Source organism: Phascolarctos cinereus, unplaced genomic scaffold (genome assembly GCF_003287225.1).
Source record: "Phascolarctos cinereus isolate Bilbo 61053 unplaced genomic scaffold, phaCin_HiC Scaffold_1;HRSCAF=81, whole genome shotgun sequence".
Lineage (NCBI taxonomy): Eukaryota > Metazoa > Chordata > Mammalia > Diprotodontia > Phascolarctidae > Phascolarctos > Phascolarctos cinereus.
Genome location: NW_027555514.1, coordinates 84,338,527 through 84,354,734, shown reverse-complemented (window position 1 = coordinate 84,354,734; position 16,208 = coordinate 84,338,527). Strand labels below are relative to the sequence as shown.

At 38.3% G+C, this 16,208-nt stretch overlaps 1 long non-coding RNA gene and 1 pseudogene across 1 annotated transcript; one reads left to right on the top strand and one right to left on the bottom strand.

Annotated features, from left to right (window-relative positions):
* Positions 1–3,399: 3,399 nt before the first annotated feature.
* On the bottom strand, positions 3,400–16,188 carry LOC110223879 (uncharacterized). The gene is made up of 3 exons (XR_013485929.1): positions 15,980–16,188; positions 13,105–13,147; positions 3,400–3,433 (listed from the first exon to the last, which is right to left on the bottom strand). It is a non-coding gene; the product is annotated as an uncharacterized LOC110223879 (long non-coding RNA).
* On the top strand, positions 3,533–3,961 carry LOC110223900 (ubiquitin-conjugating enzyme E2 variant 2 pseudogene; annotated as a pseudogene).
* Positions 16,189–16,208: the final 20 nt, after the last annotated feature.

Genomic DNA, 16,208 nt, shown 5'->3' with positions numbered 1-16,208 from the left:
CGGGATCAATGACACAGACAAATCTAATTTAAGGATCATAGCCTCAGTTGGGGGCTTAAGGAAGCCCAAATGTTAACTGCTGTTTTAAAAAAAAAAATTATGTACAAATCAGGGTGCTTATTGGTATGAAATGCAATTAACTGGCTTTTAGAAAGAAAATGCTGAATATCACAATGTGCAATTAGTTATCATATTTCCTTTTCTTTCTTGTACAAGGGTTGTGAACTCAGATCTGTGGTCAAGAGACATGTCTTTTCCCAAATGACGGATGGTGTGAAATAATGAGTAGTCCCTCCATTCAACTTCTATTAAGCAGCAGAACTAAGACCCTTCTATTTCTATTAAGCAGAGGAGCTGAGACCCTTCTCGGCCAGTTCAGACAGGCCAAGGTTTTACTATATACACTATTCACGGAAATGTTTTTCTCATGTAAAGAACTGAGTAACACATTGCTACTTAGGGCTAGCCTACTTCTGTAAAGAGAACCTCATTCCAAACCTCATCCCACCTAATATCAAAAACAATTCACCTGGAAAACAAATTGAGAGTCATCAATCAGACTTCCTAAAAACCATTAATAAGAACAAAACAAAGCAAAAAACCCCACCTCAATATTTAACTTACAAAATCAGAACTAAACACTTCCCACATCAATCAAAACCAGAAAGCAAAAAGAAAATCTAACTAGACACTTCCTGAAAGAAACCCTAAAATGAGAACTCTAAGGCATGTCAGAAACAAAATAGTGGGCCTCCAGGTCAAAGAAAAAATACTGCAGACAGCCAAAAAGAGTTTAAATTCCAAGGAACTACATACAGAAGACTGGGCATCTACTACTATAAAGAAGAGATCTTAAAAGCTGCTATTCCAAAAGGCAAAAAATAATGGCTTGAAATCAAGAATAACTCACTTCACAAGATTGAATATAATCCTACAGGGGGGAAAAAAAGACCTCTAATGGAATAGAATACTTTCAAGCAGTCCTGATGAAAAATCCACAACTGAGCAGAAACTTTGCAGTAAAAAGTCAAGAGAAACTGGGAAAAGTAAATCTATGAGAGCAACTAGAAGGATTTATATGAGGGGAAGGGAATAAGCATTTACATAGCACCTGCTATAGACTGTCACCATGCTAAGCAGTTTACAAGTATTACTCATTTGATCTTCACAACAGCAATAGGAGGAAGGTGCTGTTATTATCACCATTTTACAGCTGGGGAAAGTGAGGCAAACTGCGATTAAGTGACTTGGCCAGGATCACACAGCTAATAAATGTCTGAGGTTGAATTTGAACTCAGTTCTTCTTGACTTCAGGTCCAGCACTCTATCCGCTGCACCACGAGCTGATGACAAAATACTTATATTCTATTGGGGAAAAAGAAAGGAAGGTCCCTTCAGAACTCTAATGTCTTCAAGGGTGACAGAAGGAGTTAAACAAGACAAACAGAGAGTCTGAGGTGGTTTTGTTCAGTTTTGATGGTCATAAGAGGAGGGTGGAAATACAACAAGAAAGAAGAAGGTAGTGGAATTTACATCCCTCATGATGAAGGTATAGAAGAAGACAGATCTACCCACGTGGAAAGAGTAGGGGGGAGCAATCATCGAGTAAAGCCCACTCTTATCTGAACTGGACAAAGGAAGGTTTTACACACCACACACACACACACACACACACACACACACACACACACGAGGTTTGGTATAAAAATATATTAAACTCAACAAGGAAATATCCATGAATCAGGAAAAGAGGAGTTAAGAAGGATGGCAAGGGGCAGCTAGGGGCGCAGTGGATAGAGCACCGGCCCTGAAGTCAGGAGGACCCGAGTTCAAATCCGGCCTCAGGCACATAACACTTACTAGCTGTGTGACCCTGGGCAAGTCACTTAACCCCAACTGCCTACAAAACAAATAAATAAATAAAAAGAAGGATGGCAGACTCATAGAAGGAATAGCCTAAAGCAAAACAAACTCCAACTTCAAAGAGTGAATCATGAAAGGGAAGTGCAAAGAAAAGAGAGATAAGAACCTATGATCCAGATCTGGGCAAGGGGAAGGAAAGAGGTGTTCTGGAGAAGATGGCAACTGCTTCCTTTTCCACCTCTTTCTTCCTCTTCGTAATGAGATAGGCAGGAAACAAAGAAGGGAAAAAGTATAAGGGGATAAGATGAAGGGATATATACAATTAACAATCGTAACTGTGAATGTGAATGGTATGAAATCACTCAAAAAACAGAAAAGGATAGCAGAATGAATTAGAAAACAGAATCCAACAATACGTCTTCACATATTTTACAAGAAATATATTTGATTAAGAGAAATTGCCAGGGAAATAAGATTATGATTATGGGTACCACAGACAATTAATATCAGTCTTTAATACATATGTACCATGTGGCATGGCATCTCATTATGTAAAGGGAAAAGTTCATCAAATTACAGAAAAGTGAAATAGTCAGGGACTCCAACGTAAAACTTTCATAACTTTATAACTAAAAAAAGGTAAGCAAGAAATAAGTTAAAGAAATTAATGGAACTATGGAAAAGTTAGATAGATAATACATCTGGAGAAAACCAAATAGGAACAGAAAGTAGAATACATATTACTTATCTGTACATGATATCTTTACAAAAATTGAATACCTGCTAGGACATAAAAGCTTCATAAACACATGCAGAAAAGTAGAAATGTTAAACATATCCTTTATTGACTATAATACAATGAAAATTATAATATTAAAGGTCCTTTGAAGAAAGAATTGAAATTTAAATAGAGACTAAATAATTTAATTCTAAACTTGTTCAAAGAACAAATCATAGAAACAATGGATAATTTCTTCAAAAATATTGACAACAATGAAACAACATACCAAGACTGCTAAGATACAGACAAAGCAAATACTTAGGGTAAAGTTAGTATCTTTAACTGATTTCATCAACAAAAAAAAGCAAAGAACAGATCAATAAATTGGGAACGCAACTAAAAAAAAATACTGAAAAACAGCAAATCAAAAAATTCCAACTAAATGTCAAAGTCAAAATTCCATTTGAAATAACTACCGAATGTGTAAAATATCTGGGAATCTATCTGCCAAGATGCACATAGAACTAAATGACTATAACTACAAAACACTCTTTATAGAAATATAGACCTAATATTAATTGCTCATGGTTAGGTAATGACAGTATAATAATATTACAAATTATAATTTGTAAATTAATTATAATTATAATTACAATTAATTAACTGGGGAAAATCTTTGCAACAAATTTCTCGGAGAAAGGTCTGATATACAAGTTATATAGGGAACTGACTCAAATATATAAGAACAAGAGACATGTCCCAATAGAAACATGGTCAAAGAATAAGAACAGGCATTCAAAGGAAAAAATCCAACTTACCAAGAGCCACATGAAAAAATGCTCCAAATCACTAAAAAATAGAAGAAATGCAAATTAAAACAACACTCACATTTCATCTCATTTCCCAAAGATTGGTAGAGATGACAAAAAGGGAAGTTCAGGACTACAGAAGATGGCAATCTTTAAGGAAGTTCAAGTTCCATGTAATTTTCACTTGTTAGAAGAACTTGAAGGCCATAAAGAAGTAGATCAAGGTAAGGTTGGCTGGGGACTTGAAGATGATGAAGACATAATACTCAGTAGAGAGACAGGCATGATTATTGAACCACCAAAGATAAATTATGAAAACAGAATATACAACCTGTAAGTAGAATGTGTCCCTCCTAAACAACTATAATAGCTAGACTTATAACAAAAAGTAATAGGAATGGGACAAATTATTCCAATGGAATGAGGGATACACAGAGAAGATCAGTGATGGCAAAATGGAAAAATTCTTATAGTACTTAAGTTAGACTTCAAGAATTAATGCAGTCTAAAGATGTCCAAAGAAAATATGAAGTTGCTACATCCTTCAGGCCAAACATATAGCAAGTAATTTTAACAATCTCAAACTTATCGGAACCAACAACCTTCTACTCATGTTAATGTCTTAATGACTAATTCTCATAATGCAAAGCCTACACATTAACATGCTTACCTGGTATATATGACTTGGACATTTGTAAGAATATGTTTAATATGTATATGTATACCCATTATGTCTTCATGCCCAATGGGAAGAAAAATGAAATACATTTTTCCCTCTTATCAAGGCACTATCATTTAAGCATGAACTCAGAGAACTCCAAATGAAATTCAGGTTTTATAAGATGAAAGCATGACAAGAAATGTCAGATTGCTGTGAAGTAATATGTTTCAGAAATCCGATTTCTCAAGAAGAAAAATTATAAATGGCTTGTTTTATCCATCTTGCTTGTTGGAAGAGCTTTGATTTAAATTGTTTAAAATAGCAGGTACAATAAATAATGTTGCTAATTTTGTTTAATTTTTGAAGACATGTGGGCATTACTAGTAGTAACAAAAAAAGCATGTTTGAGATTGTTTTTATACCTGTATTTATAAAAATGGAGTGAATGGGGTGGAATGGATTTCTATTTTAAGGCAGCTCCTTCTGCGTTACATGTAACAGACATAGCAAATATTTATTTACAGTCTTCGTTCTGATAAACTAAGAATTTTAAGTTTAAGTGAAAAAAACAAAGAAATTGGTGTGTGGATGTTACTCTGAAATTCAAGTTAATATAAAATGTAAATAAAATATGGAAAGTATCCTGAAAAAACCAAAGATGACCAAAAAAAAAATAGAAAGAAAGAAAGAAAATGATAATTGTTGGAGGTAGTATGGTAGGACACTGCAGCTAATGCTATTCTGAATTTTTTTTTTAATGTTTTGCTGATCCTTTTGAAAAAATCATTCCTCCTCATTGTCTCATGTCACCTAAGTTCAGTTAAATAAAACAAATCACAATGTCGGCCATGTCTGAAAATGCACGCCTCATTCCAAACCCATATATTGTCACTTCTCTGTTTAGATAGCAAGGGTTCCTACCTGGAGTCCATGAACTTTTAAAAAACATTTTGATCATTGTGTTTCAACAGAATTGGCTTCCTTTGTAATTCTATGTATTTTATATATTTAAAAATATTATTCGGAGAAGGGCTCCCTAGGCTTCACCTAATGGCTAAAGAGGTCCATGACACAAAACAGGTAAAGAATCCTTGGCTTGTAGAGGCGTTAGAGGCAGGATTGAGGTGCTTTACTTTCAGCTCTCTCAAGTCAAAATTGGTCACTGTACTGGTTAGAATTCCCAAGTTTTTTTCCATTTTTTTCCCTTCATACTACTGTTGTCAGTGTGTAAATTGTTCCCCTCGTTCTTCTTAACTTCACTCAGCACCAATTTATGTCTTTTCAAGTTTCTCTAAATACTTTATATTTGTCTTTTCTTATGGTGCTGCAATATTCCATTATATTCATATACTACAATTTGCTCTGCCACTTACTAGTTAATGGGCATTCACTCTTCTTCCAGTTCTTTGCTACTACAAAAGGGAGCAGTATAAATATTTATGGAATTAGGGGACCTTTCTCTGGCATTTTGATTTCCTAGTGATACTGCTAAGTCAAAGAGAATGTATCATTTAGTGACTTTACTGTAAGTCTGAGTTGTTTCGCTGAAGGATTGAACCAATTGGCGGGCATACTAATGGTGCATTGTTGTACCAGTTTTCTCACAGCCTTCCCAACACCAGGTATTTTCATCTTTTGTCATCTTTTCCAATGGCTGTGGGATGGAATCTGAGAGTTGCTTTAATTAGCATTTCTTCAAAGGAGTTTTCCTCCCTTTTTTCTGGTTTTCAACTGTGTTTGGAGATACAAAGTTACTGGAAGACAGAGTAAGATGATGGAAGGTCCTGTATATTTTATTATTCTATTTATTATAATAATATTATATTATTATATTTAGTATTTATTATGTAAGGTTCAAACCCTCAAGGAATTTACATGGGGAAGATGTCATGATACAATCTATTAGATCTCTCCATCTGATTTAATGGAGATTATAAGACTTAAAAAGAGAAAAAACCTCAGCAATAAGAGAGGAAGAATTCTAAATGTCTAGACTAAAAAGAATGGGTCTATAGTGGCCTCCTTGAAGCTCTCTGAAATCAGCTCTCTTCAGTTTTTTAAAATAGTTTTAAAGGCCTATGGGCCACAATATATATGGCCTTGCTTCCATGGTGCAATAGCAATAAATGACATTTAATTAGTACCTCTACGCTTGGGAAGCACACTATACGATTGCTCTGAGTTGAGATTCCTGGTTGTAGAGCCTGGGCTGAATATAAAGGCTTTGCTGAAAGATCTGAGGTTCTCAACTCCAAGGAAGCTTCAGTCAATGGTACTAACTTTTTGCCTCCTCTCACATTTTCCCACTTGATGAGAGATGAGGTCTCATTTCTCCAACCATATTAATTTTTTTAATGAGTGGTCAGTCAGTAAATAAACATTTATTGAGCACCTACTATGTGCCAGGCGCTAGGCTAACCACCGGGGATAAAAGAGTCAAAAGACAGTCCCTGCCCTTAAGGAGCTCACAACCTCATGGTGGAGGCAACAAATAAACAAATATATACAAATAAGCTATATGCAAGAAAAATAGGAAATACTTCAAAGTTGGGGAGGCATTGTAAGGGTTGTGAAAAGCTTCTGCAGAAGACAGGATTTTAGTTGGGATTTAAAAGAAGCCAGCAGGTGGAGATGAGGAAGGATGACATTTCAGACATGGGAGATACCCAGAGAGAATGCTCAGAGCCAAGAAAGAGTCTTGTTTGTGGCCAGGAGGCCAGTGTCACTGAACTGAAGAGTACAAGTTGGGGAATAAGGTGTAAGAGGCCAGGGAAGGAAGGAGGCGGCTTTCATGCCAAATAGGTTATTCTGGATTTGATGCTAGAGGTGATAGGGAGCCATCAGAGTTTATTGAACAGAGTGGTGACATGATCAGACTTAAACTTTAGGAAAATCACTTCAGTGGCTAAATGGAGGGTGGATTGCAGTTGGGAGAAATGTGAGACAGGCAGACCCACTAGCAGGCTATTGAAATAATCCAGAATAATCCATGTGTGAGGTGATAAGGGTCTGCACCAGAGTGGTGGCAAAGTCAGAGAAGAAGAGGTGTATTGGAGAGATATTCCAAAGGAGGCCCAGGCAACAGACCAAATAAGGGGGTTGAGCAACAGATAGGGAGGAGCTGAGGAGGCCACCTAGGTTGCGAGCCTGGGAGACTGGGAGGATGGTGTTGCCTTCTACAATAATAGGGAAATTAGAATGGGAGTTTGGTTTTGGACATGTTGAGTTTAAGATGTCTATTAGACATCTCGTTCCAGATATCTGAAAGGCAATGCGAGATAAGAGAGTGGGGATTGGCAAAGAGATTGGTGCAGTAAAGGAAGATTTGAGAATCAGCTATATAAAGATGGCAATTAAATCCATGGAAGCTGATGAGCTCACCAAGTTGAGTAGTACAGAGTGAGAAGAGAAGAGGACCCAAGACTGAACCCTTAGGACACTTAATAAGAGGGAGTGATCTAGAGCAATGGATCCATCAAAGGAGACAGAGGAGTGGCCAGACAGATAGGAGGAACCAGGAGAGAGTGGTGCCCCAAAAACCTAGAGAGAAGATCAAGGAGGAGAGAGCGATTAACAGTACAGAGAAGACAAGAAGAATGAGAACTGAGAAAAGGTCAATGGGTTTGGCGACTAAGAGACCATCAGCAACGCTGGAAAGAAAATACTGATTTTTATGCAGTTTTTATATTGACTTTTAAATTGAATTTACACTGGAGAAGAAAAAGGAGAAAAGTGATTTTTTTTAAAAAGGCCTGGTAAACTTTTTTATTGCTGTTTTTGCAATTAGATGAGAGAAATAATAACTATATCTGCCCTAAACTATTAGTGAAACTTGCTACTTGAGATAAAAATCTCTTGTGACTATAATTTGATAATATTCTGAGTTTTGAATTCAGGTATAAATGTCTGAATGATCCTTAAGTCAGAAATCTACCATTTGAGGGAAATGCCACAAGCTGCTCAAAAGGAATATGATCCAGAAAATGCTACAGGTGGATGTCTGTGTCTGGGAAAAATTGAGAGGATGACATTGGCATAGCTGAAGGTAGGATCCTCTGGGCTCAGTTTCTCCATGGTGTTATTTCCTTTTTGGATAGGATTGGTTCCTACTTAGTTAATCCTGAGCCTGGCTATGATACCCTGTGAACAAAGCAGAACTTTATTGCGTCACTGATTGTTCAATAGTACAGGCCTGCACAACGTGTGGCCCAGGGGCCACTTATGACCCTTGGGCCACTTGCAGCATGCCCTTGAAAAATATAGAGGAAAACATCATTTGTATGTAGAAGAAATCCTGTGGTGGGCTGTAAGCAACCCACAGGCCACAAACTATGCAGGCCTGCAATAGTAACTACCACTCTTACGTGAAATCAAATAGAACTAAAGATGCTTTATCCCGTTTTACCTATGTTGACTCATTCTGTGCCCTTAGGCTTAGGCCTGCAGGACCAGTCTGACACAACCGTGTCCCTACTTCTTCCTTTCATAGCAAATTTCTCTAAACATGGAAGGTAAATTTTTTTAATATAATGAATCCTGTTGCTGCAATACTCCAGCACCTCTGCACTACTATAATAGGATGTAAGTATGAAAGATCTCACTGTTTTCAATATTAATTGTTAGGCTATTTTATACCCTAAGCAACTAAGTAAATGAGTTCCTGTGTTTGCCACCCCCTTACTAGTAGTTATGACATGGGGATAACATCCTCCTAAGGGAAGAATTATAAAGGCGTAAAAATTTTCTAATAAGCCAAAGATGTAAAAGGGGTTTTTTTTTCAATTAGAGTAGTAAAGTTTGAGCAAACAACAGGATCAGACTGTTTTCTCTAAGAACTAGAGTATTAAAATGTATATAATTGGCTTCCAAATGGTTCTAATGGGAAAATAAATTTCAAAAATTGAATGTAATGATTTTACATGTAAAATTGCCTTGATAATTATTAAGGTAAAATTATTTTTCCATTTGAAATATCTGCTTGATAATTTTAAGAGACAGGAAGGCCCATTTTACAAGTCAGGGTTCCATAAATTTTTAAAATTCTTCCTTCAGCCTGTTAATAGCAGTTTCCATATCAGGTAGAGGGTTGAGATAAAGACAGAAATGTCCAGTGGTATGTAACAACTGAAACTCTCTTTAAGTTTCAGGTTAATTGTGGGTTCTTAATTTGCGGGTTCTTCTTATAGTCCTACTGTTAATATGATCAGAACTACAAGGCTTAAGCTGGTTTTCACCACATGAGCTAGTTATTAGAAAAGCAAATTTAGGACTTTGTACTAAATTGTATAGGCAATATCGTGGAGATATTGTGGGTTCAGTTCCAGATGAGTGCAATAAAGTAAGGCACATGAATTTTGTGGTTTCCTAGTGCATATAAAAGTTATGTTCACATGACACTGTAGTCTATTAAGTATGCAATAGCATTATGTCTAAAAAAAATGTATATGCCTTAATTAAAAATACTTTATTGCTAAAAAAAAATGCTAACCAACATCTGAGCCTTAAGCAAGTTGCAATCTTTTTCCTTGTAGAGGGTCTTACCTCAATTGATGGCTGCTGACTGATCAGGGTGGTGGTTAGTAACGGTTGAGGTAGCTATGGCAATTTCTTAAAATAAGACAACAATGAAGTTTGCCACACTGACTGACTCTTCCTTTCATGAAAGATTTCTCTGTAGCATTAAATGCCATTTGATAGCATTTTACCTAAAGTAGAACTTCTTTCAAAATTGGAGTCTACCCTCTCAAACCCTGCTGCTGCCTTACCAACTAAGTTTATTTAATATCTTCAATATTGTTGTGTCTCAGGGAATATAGCAAGGCCCCAGGAGAGGGAGAGACATGGGGGAATGGCTGGTGGGTGTAACAGTCAGAACATACACAACATATATAGATTAAAGTTGCCATCTTATATGGACACAGTTCATGGTGCCCTAAAACAATTACAAAGTAGGAGAAATGGGGGAAAAGAGGATGAAGGGAAATACATAGTAATCATGACTGTGAAAAATTTTTTACTTACAGCAATTTTTTTAATAAAGTCCTCATTTCTCAAATATATAGAGAATTGAGTCAAATTTATAAAAATAAGAGCCATTTCCCAACTGATAAATGATCAAAGGATATGAACAGGCAGTTTTCAGATGAAGAAATCAAAGCTATCTACAATCATATGAAAAAATACCCTGACTTATTACTGATTAGGTAGAAATGCAAATTAAGACTACTCTGAGATACCACCTCACACCTATCATATTGGCTAACAAGACAGAAAAGGAAAATGACAAATGCTGGTGTGGGTGTGGGAAAATTGAGATACTAAAACACTGTTGGTGGAATTATTAATTGATTCAACCATTCTGAAGAATAATTTGGAACTATGCCCAAAGACCATAAAACCATGCATCTATCTTGTCTGTATCACAAAGAGATCAAAGAAAAACGAAAAGGACCTACATGTACAAAAATATTTATAGCAGCTCTTTTTGTGGTGATAAAAAAAGTTGGAAATTGAGGGGATAACCATCAATTGGGGAATGGCTGAACAAACTGTGGTATATGATTGTAACAGAATATAATTGTGCCATAAGAAATGACAAGCAGCAAAACCTGGAAAGACTTACATGAACTGATGTGAAGTGAGCAGAACCAGGAAAACATTGTACAAAGCAACAGCGACACTGTTTGATGATCAACTGTGAACTGAGAATAGCTATTCTCAGCATATAATGATCCAAGACAATTCCAAAGGACTTATGACAAAAAAAATGCTCTCTCTCTCCAGAGTAAGAACTGATGGAGTCTGAATGCAGATTGAAGAATACTTTTTTTACTTTATTTTCCTTGACTTTTTGGTCTGACTTTTCTTTTACAACATGACTAATATGGAATTGTTTTCCATGACTACACATGTATAACCTATTATCAATTGCTTGCCTTCTTAAGGAAGGGAAAGGAGAGAGAGGAAGGGAGAGAATTTGGAACTCAAAATTTTAAAAACAAATGTTAAAAAGTTATTTTTACATGTAATTGGGAAAAAATATAACATTAGAATATAAAGATATATTTTAAAATGCAACACCTGTGAAATTCAATAAAGCACAGCACGATAAAAACAAGGTATGCCTGTACCAAGTCTTGTTGCTGGCAGAATTTAGTAAAATTACTTAGGATTCTTTTGCAAGTGACTTGGAACCCAAAGAAGCAAATCCATTTAAGAGAAGCCTCTTTCAGACCTGCCCTGAGAATGAGGCTATTCCAGAATGTCCAAAAACAGATGTTTTCAGGTACCAGACAACTGGGATATCTGGGATCCAAGATGAAATGTGCTGATTAAACGGACATTAAGAGTGGGTTACTACAATATAAGGAGACATGATGTTAGTTAATACTAATGATCATCATTGTATTACTGTGGCTTTGGGGGGTTTGTTTGCTGAGTTTTCCTGGTTACCTTGGTGACATGCATCCTCTCAAATTAGCCCTTGGTGAGTTCTCCAAATAGCCTGAATCTCTCAGTGGAAATTGAGACACTGACTCGGGTCACAAGAGAATCCATCTCCTCCCTCTAAATTGAGGTTACTCAAATGGTTTTTGCAAAATCACATGGTTTTAGATATTCTTAAAGCAACACAGGGAAGGGCTTGTGCTATAACTCACTGATCTTATAATTCTTACATTAACTGGTCAGGAGAAATTGTGACAAGCCTACATAAGATCCAGTGAGTTACAGCAGAAACACAACTACCATCACCAGGTGACCCCAAGTAGAATTCTTCTTCTTGGTTCACTTGGTTACAAGGAAATGGCCTGTTAGCCACCCTTGATAAATGGGCCTTTATTGCTCTCTGTCATCTTATTCTTTTTAGACCTTGCCTTAGTTGATGTGTTAAAGCCTGTTCTAGACTAGCCCCAGAAAAGCCTATGGTACTACTGATAACGACTGTGTTAAAAATCTTATAGAATTAGATTACAGCTATGTCTTCCATTGATCAAAGTTCGAAGAACTGAAAAAATCAAATTGATTCCATTTGTAATTGATTCTATTTCATCCCAACCACTGACATTTTATATAACTGTTCAAGTCACTTTCGTCTCCGAGTTAAGTTCAAAAGTCCCTAAATCCATAAATTCAGTAGTCAGAGACATGTTTTCCTCTGTACTGCTAGCTGTCCTAGCAAGCATGCAAGTGGACACAACCTATCAGCTTTCCCTAGTGATAAAGAAAAAAAATCTCTTCCCTTCCACCAACAGAAACCAGATGACTTAATCCTACCTACTGTCCTGCCTAAGTGCTGTTCTTTTTCTTTTTTGCTTTTTGGTGAGGCAATGGGGTTAAATGACTTGCCCAGGGTCACACAACTAGCAAGTGTCAAGTGTCTAAGGCCAGATTTGAACTCAGGTCCTCCTAACTCCAAGGCAGGAGCTCTATCCACTGTGTCACCTAGATGCCTTGTGCTGTTCTATTTCTATCCACTTTCCCTCGACTATAAGAAGCCTTGTAAACCACACCTGGGGATCTTTTGGCTTGTTGAGGAGCTGAAGACCCCTTTTATTGATAATGGCTATCCTTATCAACAAATCAATCATACTCAACTTTGTTGTTTCAATTTACCTTCATTTCAACTGCAAAAATGGATTCCTTTTGTGTGCTGTCTTCCCCCATTAGAACTTAAGCTCATGAGAGCAGGGACTTGATTTTTCTTATTTATATCCTCACTATTTAGCGTAACAATAATAACAATAACTAACACTTACATAGAGCTTACTATGTGCTAGGCACTGTTCTAAGCGCTTTACAATTATCTTATTTGAGTTCCACAACAACTCTGGTGCTATTAGTATCCCCCTTTTACAGATGAAAAAACAAAGGCAAACAAGGGGTAAGTGACGCCTCCAGGGTCACATGGCTCTAACTTCAGTCCTCCTGACTCCAAGTCCAGAGCTCTACTCACTGCACCACCTAGTTGCCATGGCCTGGCACACAGTGCATGCTTAATAAATGTTCACTGTACTGATTTAGTGCATTGCGATTGCTGATACTGCATTTACCTGGTCTTTGTGTCTTCAAAGGGCTTCTCTGATTACACAGAACCTAGTGAGGAAAAAAACTACTGGTTAAGGCACTAGCTATGCGCATCTGACTGCCAACAACTGTCACTTTTCTTTTTGTTGTCTTTGCCAATTTGGGGGGTGTGAGGTAACACCTCAGAACTGTTTTAATTTGTATTTCTCTTATTATTAGCGATTTGGAGAATTGATTTTCATGTGGCTGTGCTGGTTCACAACTTGGACTTCTTCCCTTGAGAACTGTTCCTAGCCTTTGACCATTTATTTGTTGGGGAACGGCCCTTACTATTAAAGTATGTATTTTGAGTCAGTTTCCCATATGGCTTGGATATCAAACCTTTATGAGAAGAATTGGCTGCAAAGATTTTTCCCAATTAATTTCTGAGCGCATTACTTTTTTTTTTTGCAGAAGCATTTCAATTTCATGCAATCAAACTTGTCTATTTTGCCTTCTGCGATCCTCTGTCCCTCAAGCATTCTCCTCTCCATGGCTGTGAAAAGCATCTTCTTCCCTGTTCCTCTAATCCAGTTATGATGGAACCTTTTATATTTAGGTCATGTATCCATGTGAAGTTTATCGTCATACAAGCTATGAGATGTTAGTCTAAACTTAATTTCTTACATTGTACTTTCCAGTTTTCCTAGCAGTTTTTTTTCAATAGTAAACCTTTACTATGAGGTAGGTGCTATTATTATCCCCATTTTATAGATGAGAAAACTGAAGATGACAGAGATTAAGTGATTTGCCCAGGGTCACAGAGCTAAAGGCCTGGGGAAGGATTTAACTCAGGTCTTCCTGCCTCCTAGTCTGGTGTTCTATCCACTAATTGAAACCCTGGATTAAGAAAGGCGAGCTTTTGCCTGGCCACCTCATCCTGCAGGCCATTCCCCATCTCCACCTTTTCCTACTTCCTCATCATCCGTCTTTACCTATTAGAATGTAAGCTTCTTTAGATCAGGGACTGTCTTGCCCCATCACTTAGCATAGTGCCGTGCACATAGCAGGCCCTTAATAAATGCTCTCTGTTACCTACTATTAGCTGTTATCATACAAGTGATCATTTGATGACATTAACTTATGTAGGATGAAGCAGTAAGGAGAGGTTTGCAATCTTTCTTGGAGTACTGGGGTTCAATACTGTCTATGTAATCCTTGCCATTCATTTAATTCCTCAGTGCTCTAAACAACTCCCCAAGACAGGGGTTCTTAACCTGGCGTCTGTAAATTTGTCTTTGTTTTAACAATTTTGGTAACTATTTCAATATAACTGGTTTGTTATATTGTTGTTTCCCTTTTAATCCTATGTATTTTCTGTTCTAAAAAACATTACTCTGGGGGCAGCTAGGTGGCGCAGTGGATAGAGCATCGGCCCTGGATTCAGGACGAGTTCAAATGCGCCCTCAGACACGTAACACTTACTAGCTGGGTGACCCGAGGCAAGTCACTTAACGCCATTGCCTAGCCAAAAAAACCCCATCACTCTGAGAATGGTCTACAGGCTTCACCAGAATGTCAAAGAGGCCTATGACACACACCAAAAAGGTGAAGAACTCCTGCTTTAAAGAGAAAGACTTGAATCACGTGCAGACACTTACTAGCTGGACACTTCACCCTGCCTCAGTTTCCTGACCTGTCGAACCGGGATAATAATAGTACCTCCTTCGCAGAGTTATTTTAAGGATTACAGGAGATAGTATTTGTAAAGGTCTCAGCATAATGGCTGGTACATTGTAATCATTTAATAAAAGGTGGTTTCCTTACTTCTTTCCTGCCTCTCTCCCTCCCTTCTCTCCCTTTCTTCCTTCTTGTTTTTCTCCCTTCCTTCCTCCCCTCTTCTCCTTCCTTCCTTCCCCTTCTCTCTTCTCTCCCTTTCTGCCCTTTTCTTCTCTCTCCCTTCCTTCTCTCTCTTCCTTCCTCTCTTCTTTTTCCCTTCTTTTCCTCCTTTCCTCCCCCTCCTTCTTTCTTTTCTTCCTTCCTTCTTCCCTTCCCTTTCCTTTTCTCTTCTCTCCCTTTCTTCTCTTTTCTTCTCTCTCTCCCTTCCTTCCCTCTCTTCCTTCCTCTCTCTTCTTTTTCCCTTCTTTTCCTCCTTTTCTCCCCCCTCCTTCTTTCTTTTATTCCTTAATCATAAATTGCAGAGAAGGTGCCCTGCCCTCCTGGGGCAGGAGGGGTCCTTTCTTTTCTTCCTTCCTTCTTCCCTTCCTTTTCCTTTTCTCTTCTCTCCCTTTCTTCCCTTCTTTTCTTCTCTCTCCCTTCCTTCCCTCTCTTCCCCTCTTTTTTCCCTTTTCCTCCTTTCCTCCCCCTTTCTTTTCTTCCTTCCTTTTTCCCTTTCTTTTGCTTTTCTCCTCTCTCCCTTTCTTCCCTTTTCTTCTCTCTCTCCCTTCCTTCCCTCTCTTCCTTCCTCTTTTTTCCCTTCTTTTCCTCCTTTCCTCCCCCTCCTTCTTTCTTTTCTTCCTTCCTTCTTCCCTTCCCTTTCCTTTTCTCTTCTCCCATCCTTCTCTTTTCTTCTCTCTCTCCTTCCTTCCCTCTCTTCCTTCCTCTCTCTTCTTTTTCCCTTCTTTTCCTCCTTTTCTCCCCCCTCCTTCTTTCTTTTATTCCTTAATCATAAATTGCAGAGAAGGTGCCCACAGGTGCTGGTAAAGGGTGTTTCCCCCCCCCCCGAAAATTCCCTTCCCTCCCTGAAATCGCAGGTCGATCCTAGACCTAGCTCACGCAGCAGACTATAGCCCCAGGAGGGCAGGGCCCACTCCCTCTCGAGGAGCGGAGGCCGCAGCTCCTACCACAAGCCCATTGCTTGGTAATCGGCCATCACTGACTCTCCTTCATCCCAAGTCTTCTCCCCGCCCCCGCGATAATTACTGTGGCCAGAGGGGCAGAGACTTCCCCTACAGCCGGTCCACCACATCACATTTCACCACGGGCTAGGTGCCCGGAGAGCCCAGGAGAAGCCTGTATCAGTGAAGCCGGCCCTTCTCCGAGGCGAGCTCCAGGGTCACCATGCAACCGTTCTAGGGCTCACCGCAGCTTCTTCCCCTGAGGCCACTCGCCCTCCCGCCAGGAGGTGGCGCCGTGACACGCGTCCGCCCTA